Here is a 7,396-nt window from a genome sequence, read left to right as displayed (position 1 = left end):
ATACTATAAAAAGTCTATCTTATAAAATGGTCGTTTAGGATGAAGAAAATAATTTTATATTTAAGTATGCTTGAATAAATAACATATTAAAACCAGATATTTCAAACTGAGATTTCTAGCAAAGTTAAAATACTCTGATTTGCAAAATCATCCATGAAATTGTGAGTTAAACTATGTTATTACATAATCATCAATTCTTTTAAAAAAGTAGAATTAGTATAATGGAATTAAAACTATACCTACATGGAATATTGTTGTCTTCTTTTGCTGATCCTCTAGGATTATTTAATTACCCAAAATTATGATTATGTATTGGATCCTCTTTTCACAAATCCTCCTTCTCTGGGACCAGATCCTAGTGATACGTGTTTTCACCACCTGATTGATCCAAGAGTAGACCTCTGATGTGTATCAGTTCATCTGTCCTGGACCTTTGAAAAAAATAAAATATAGAAGCAGAGACAAAATTTCATTACTGAGAGTAACTGTGATGGCTCTACTTGAGAGTAAAAAATTAAAAACTCATCATGTCCCGGTGAGTCCTTGTTTCAGTCAGTTTTTAGTCCTGAGACAGAATCTACATCAGAGCAAATGTTATATAAAGAATTATAAAGTAAGCATTAAAGGACTGGAAAGGCAAGAAGAGAGCACAGAGGTGCCACTGAGAGCACCAAGGTACCCCGCTGGCAGCCAGAGCAGGGAGCACCTCCCTGGAACTGTGGGCATAAAGGGGAGCAGCTGCACCTGCCGAAACGTGGACAATTCTGCATGTTCCTTCTCGCGTCTCCCAGAAGACCATGGGGGACAGGAGGCAGCCTAAGGGATGCTGGTGCTTAAGGTCAGCTGTGGATGAAAACAATTCATCCACAATTGTTAACAATCACAGTAGAGGTAGAAAAGCCTCAATGTTATTTCAGGAGTCAGGAGCTAAGGGGGATGGCAAAAGCAATCCAATTTGTAAAACAAATTCTGAATCCAAAAATGTGACTTCCAAAGGAAACTCTTTTGGTAAATGAGAACTCTGCAGGGACTGTCAGAAAAAGTCTGTGTCTGGATCAAAGACTAATAATATAAACTAAGTAGCCAAAAGGGGAATTATGTTCCCTGAGAATAGTAAATTTCCCAGTGATTTTAGCAGAGATCTCCCTGCACAGTACAGAAACAACACTGCCTACTTCCCTAACACCCCCAATTTGACAAACAGTTCCTTGCAAAGCTCTGAGTTAGTATTTCAAGATGACCAAGAATAAGATGGAAATTTGCCTCGGGATTTCATGTAGAAGAGTGGGAAAGCTTTGGAGTCAGACAGAACTCGGCATGGAATCCCAGCTCAGTTACTTACTAGTGATGGAGTGGCCCTGGAAAGATTTCTTCCCCTCTCTGTATTTCAAGTTTATGGTCTAAAATTCAGAGAGATATTTATAACCACTCATAGGTTGTAATGATTAAGTATGTTTGTAGAGTATCTGGCTTTCCCTCACAGAAGACCCACACACACCTGCTGGTAGTTCTGTTTCAGTCATTCAGCATACAGGTAGTGAGTTAATGCTGCATATTGGAACATATTTGAGCAGTCTGTCGAGCTCTGAAAGACCACAGTAAACAGGTCATAGTCCTGACCTTGAACGAGCTAACAGTCTATGTGAAGGAGATGAACCAGTAAATGAACAGTCATCGGTAGCTACTAGCACATCTTTGATGTTTTGTAAAAGCAGTATTTTATTAGGGTATCTAAGCCAAAGTTGTCATTTCCCATCACATAAAAAGCAGGGAATCTATACGTTTAATGCAATAGGATAAATGCTTGATGCATTACAGAAGACTAGTTAATGTAAGCTCCCGTCTCCCTTACCCAGTGATGCATCTTAAATTGGTACTAATCTTGACATTTTTTCCCATTTCTTTGGTAAACACAATTTTTGCTTAGTGACTGTACTCTTTTTATATTTCACATGAAATAAGAGCCTTCTAAAAGAACCTGCCCAGTGCTGTCTAGAGTTGTTTCTGTGCACTGATCCATGTGTCTCTGATCCTATCTAGGCTTGGTGTTTCCCTAAGTACTTTGTTCAGATGAAAAGGCCAGGAAGTGACCGGTGACTACGTACCTTCTGGCCTCTGTGAAGAGACAGCATTTGCTTCTTCCAAAACAACCCAACCTATGGAGAGCATCAAAGGTTAGTGGGCTGCTTTGTCCTGTTTCAAGGACACTATTTCTGGCAATCTAGTTGGGTAAAAGAACACATTTCTATTCTGAAACTCAAATCACCATGCAGTAGTGATTTTATATATTGTTTGCATGCTGATTTGTCTGTTGCTAGGTTGTCTTTAATCTGAGTTTACAAAGGGAAAGTACGAAAAAGTGTGTAGTTTTTAATAGTTGCTTTTAGCTTCCATGGGTTAAAGACCAGTTTTGATAATTACATCTTGCTCTATCTAGAATTTTTCCATAGCCACTGGAAATGATATATTCATTTACTGTTATAAATTGCAGTGTTTCATTATCTCATAAATTTATTGCTGTACAGAAACTCATAGCAGCTTTATTCACAATAGTCAAAAACAGGGAACAATGTAAATGTCCACCAACAGGTAAACACCAAATGGCAGAATACTACTAACTAGATCTCATGATGTCTTAGTGTCCTTACACACCAGAAAAAATTCTTGATAAAATCTTCACCATCTTTTTTGTTTGTTTGTTTGTTTTTTGTTTTTTGTGTTTTTTTGGCTGGGGCCAGGTTTGAACCTGCCACCTCTGGTATATGGGGCCGGCGTCCTACTCTTGAGCCACAAGCACTGCCCAAATCTTCTCCATTTTTTACCGAGTGGCTTATAACATTTTGTTATTGTGAGGTGTTTTGGACAATCACAAGTGTTCTGGATTGTAGAATTTTCCCTTCTAGAAATTTCTCTTTATCTTGTCCAAAGAAAGGCTCCAAAAGGTTTCACCAGTTTCACACTAGTAATTTTTTTTTTGAGACATAGTCTCACTATGTCCCCCTAGGCAGAGTGCTGTGGCATCACAGCTCACAGTAACCTCAAATTCTTGGGCTCAAGCGATTCTCTTGCCTCAGCCTCTCAAGTAGCTGGGATTACAGGCGCCCGCCACAATGCCCGGCTATCAGATCAGTTAATTTTTGAACAGCTATATTAAGATATAATTGACATAAGATAAAATGTACATGATTCAGGTGTTTATAGGTATTTCCATTGCACCTATGGAAATATCAACTCAATCAAACTGATTAACACATTCATCACCCAAAAGAGTTTCTTGTACTAATTTCTCATCCCTTTATCCTGACCCTTAGCCCCTATTCCCAGGCAACCACTGATCTGCTTTCTGCCTCAATAGGTTAATTGTATTTTCTAGATCCCTGTATAAATGAAATAATAGACTATGTGCTACCTGTTGACTTGGTTCTTTTATTGAACTATAGTTATATATTTTAATATTGTATGCCGTTATGTCTGATCAATAGTTGATTTCTTTTTAATGCTTGAGTAGTATAACATTGTCTAAATGTACTACAGTTTATCAATTCACCTGCTTTTGGACCCTTGAGGTTGTTTCCAGTTTAGGGCTATTACAACTAAAGCAGCTATGATAATTCTCGTATAAGTCTTTCTATGGAAAAAAGTCTAGGAATGAAATGCTGGGAAAACATAGAAGGTATATATTTAACTTTTTTTAATTTTCCAAACTGTTTTCTAAAGTAGCTGGACAATTTTTTATTACTAACAGTGTATGAGAGTTCCAATTCATCCACTTACTTGTAAGCACTTGATACAGGACTGTCTTCTTAATTTTAGCCTTTCTGATAAGTGTACAGTGATATTTCACCATGGTTTTAATTTGTATTTTCTTAATGATGATGAGAAAGCATCCTAAAACTATGGCCCCAGGAACACGTTCATGCCGTCCATACTCAGCCTCCAGCAATTCATCAGAATTTTTGGATAAGAGTTTATATGTCTCATGGTCTGCTCTAGGTAAGCAGATTTTGGTTTCTGGATATGCCTGTATCTCCAGATTTGAGGGTGGCAGTTTGTCCTGGGACTTCAGTTCTCCAAAAGGTCCAAGAAAAGTCCTTGATTTTCAGTTTGTCAAGTTTTTCTCATTGTGAGGATGGTGATGATGACTTCCAAGCTTATTACATGTCAGAACTGAAATAGTGTCAATGAAAAGGTTTTTAACTAAGGGGTTTTAACGAATATTTAATTTATTCACTAGGTATCTGATTTTTCTTTTGTGAACTTTCAAAGTTTGTGTTTTCAAGGAATTTGTCCATCTCATTTAAGTTGTCATATTTAATGGCATAACTTTAAAAATCATATTAACTATTGTATTTTAAAATCTGTAGAATCTATAATTGTGTAATCTATCTCATTTCCATTAATAATTTCTGTCTTCTCTATTTCCTGATTATTCTTCCTAGAGGTTTACCAATTTTATTACCTTTTCAAATAATCAGTATTGATTTTCATTTTTTTTTTTTTTGGTTTGGTTTATGTTCTCTATTTTAGTGATTTCCAACTTAATCTTTCTTATTTTCTGTGTTCTGTTTAATTTAGGTTTCATTTACTTTTTTATCTAGTCTTTTAATATATTGAAAACTAAGATCACAGATTTGAAGATTTTTTTTCTTTTCCACTAGAATTATTTAGCTCTATAAATTTGCCTCTATAAATATTACTTTAGCCATCCTACATATTCCAATGCTGTTTTCATTTCCATTTAACTTAAATGTTTTAAATTTTTTATTACATCTTTGAATCTTATGATATCTAAGAAAGTGTTATTTGTTTCAATAGTATAGGTTTTTTCCAATATCTTTCTGTTATTTGTTACTCATTTGATTCAGTTTTGCTCAGAGAACATGTTAGTACAATTTGACTCGCTAAAAATTTATTCACATTTTTTGTGGCCCAGAATATGATCTATTTTATTAAGTGTTTCATGGGCACTTGGAAATTATTTATTGTTTGGTGGAGTATTTTATAAATGACACAGGTCTAGTTGGTCTATATCTATTATTCAAGTCGTTATGTTCTTGTTGATTTTATGTCTTCTTTTTTATCTATAATTGAAATGCAGAGTGAAAATATATAACTATAATTGTGGATATATCAATTTCTTTTAGTTTTAACAATTTTTGCTTTATTTTGGAGTTCTATTACTAGGTACACAAACATTCATCAATCTTATCCCCTCTTGATAAATTGACTCTTTGTAATATTACCATCATATCTCTGACTATATATCTGGTTACAGTCTTTGCTTGAAAAATATAATTTGTCTAAAATTAAAATAGCAACTTTAGCCTTGTTTTGACTAGGGTATTGTGGCATATAGTATATTGTAACTATTCATACTATTTTTAATCTAGTTGTAACTTTATATTAAGGTTTCTTATAGATTCTTGTAGGCACCATACAATTAGGTTCTATTTATCTGATCTGACAGTCTCTACCTTTTGATTAGGTTGTTTAAAGCATTTACATTTAATATGATTTTTTTTTAATATCTTCAGTTTTAAATAGACGATGTTGATACTTATGTTCTATGTATTCCACCTGTTCCATTATCACTTTTTCCTCTTTTTCTGGCTTCTTTGGGATAAATTGTAATTTATTTTTAATTTAATCTCCTTTTTGACTTAATGGATATAACTTTTTTTAAAAATATAATATCAGGTCATGTAGATTCTATGAAGAAAAATAACATAGGTGAGAGAGAGAGAGAGAGCATAATATAATCCTAAGCCTTTTTCCTTCGTTATTTCAAACAAAGATGCCTTGATTAGAAATAAAGTTTTGTTTAACTAAATATATTAGAATTTGATTTAAGATAGTTGCTTAAACTCTCAGCCTCATAGCTCCCAGAAACCCTCAAGTATGAGGCCTGTTTCATAAAAGAATTCAAGAAAATAATTCTCCTACCTACCAGACACAAGATAGTATTTCAGATAACTCATGGAAACTCTGCCATCCCAAGTAGAAAAGCAGCCCATTCTTCTTCAAGGTAAGGTGAAAATTGAAACAAGATCAGAAAATTAAACTCAACACTGTATCCTTTACAACATAAGATTATTCACTTCTAAATTCTCTGTCTCAGTGTCTGACATCTGAGTAATTAAGATACCTTGGTTACAGAAAGAATTTTTCCAAATCTCTATACCTTTGGTGACTTTTTAGAGCAGTATCAATACAGGATATAAATGAGCATGGATTTCCCCATTGGCATCCTTCAAAGCCTAAAACTGCCTTGATTTGCAGCAAAAAAGATTGAAAAGTTTTAAATATTCACAAGCAGTTAGCACAATGTTTTAGAGCCTCTGGATATAATGGAGAAAAAAATTGAACTGTTCAATTTTGAGTAATTCAAGCAATTATCAGAGGAATGTATATTTCATATACAAGGCTTAAAGATATAGTAACACAGTCAAGGAAATGTGATTGGATCTTAAGAAAGGGAAAAAGCATTGTTTAATCAGCATAATCAGATTGTAGCCTTTTGCACTGGAAAATGCCCTGGATTTAGGTCAGAAGATCTGATTTCTAGCTTAGCTTGTACCATTATCATCTATATGATGTGAGGCAAGTGACTTATATCTCTGATTCAGCTCCTGCAGAAATAACATAATCTTCCTAGAATAGCCACAGAAAATGATATTTTAAAAAATAAAATAAAAGCACCTGGAGTCTAAGAAAATGGATTTAAGTTTGGGCTCTGTCTGAAGTGATGTCTTTGAATGTTAAACTCTCTGAATCTCAGTTTCTTCCTACTATATTATATGTAACAAATGGGCACTAAGTCTCTGGTGCTTGAACAGGCTATTGGGGGGAAATATGCACCTGCCATTAGTACGTGCAGAATGAGAGCCATAAATGGCCCAGGCTAAAGGGATAATGGATACCAGCACATTTCTGCAATAAGGAGAGTTCCTGGAAACTAGTGAGCCAGTTGTGACTTTGTGGATTTACCTTTTCTGGGAATTTTCAATCTGATTTATATTGATTAGCTTAGAGACAAGTTCTATGATAAATCTGTTTGACAAGGTAGTGTTTGGAGATCTTTGCAGGGCATAAGGAGATCCATGCCAAGAAAGTCCCTGACAGACAGATTTAAGACATATTCTATAAAATAGAGATTATTTTTAAGTTGTTTACTATAAATAAGGTCCTTTTCCTGTCTACTTGAATTTCCATTTCCCTTCAGCCACTGACTCAGGTACAAAGAGAGAAAGACTGGCAGATGGTTTAATATTTTAAACTTAATTAAGGGTAAGTAAGAAAGGTTTTGTTTACTTAGTGTATTTTCTCCTTTTACAATCATTTTATTAAGAAATCAAGGCCGGGTATGGTGGCTCACACCTGTAATTCTAACACTCTG

Source organism: Otolemur garnettii, unplaced genomic scaffold (assembly GCF_000181295.1).
Source record: "Otolemur garnettii isolate 467f Iridium unplaced genomic scaffold, OtoGar3 scaffold00266, whole genome shotgun sequence".
NCBI lineage: Eukaryota > Metazoa > Chordata > Mammalia > Primates > Galagidae > Otolemur > Otolemur garnettii.
The sequence above is the reverse complement of the archived record's forward strand: the minus strand, read 5'-3'. Positions refer to the sequence as shown.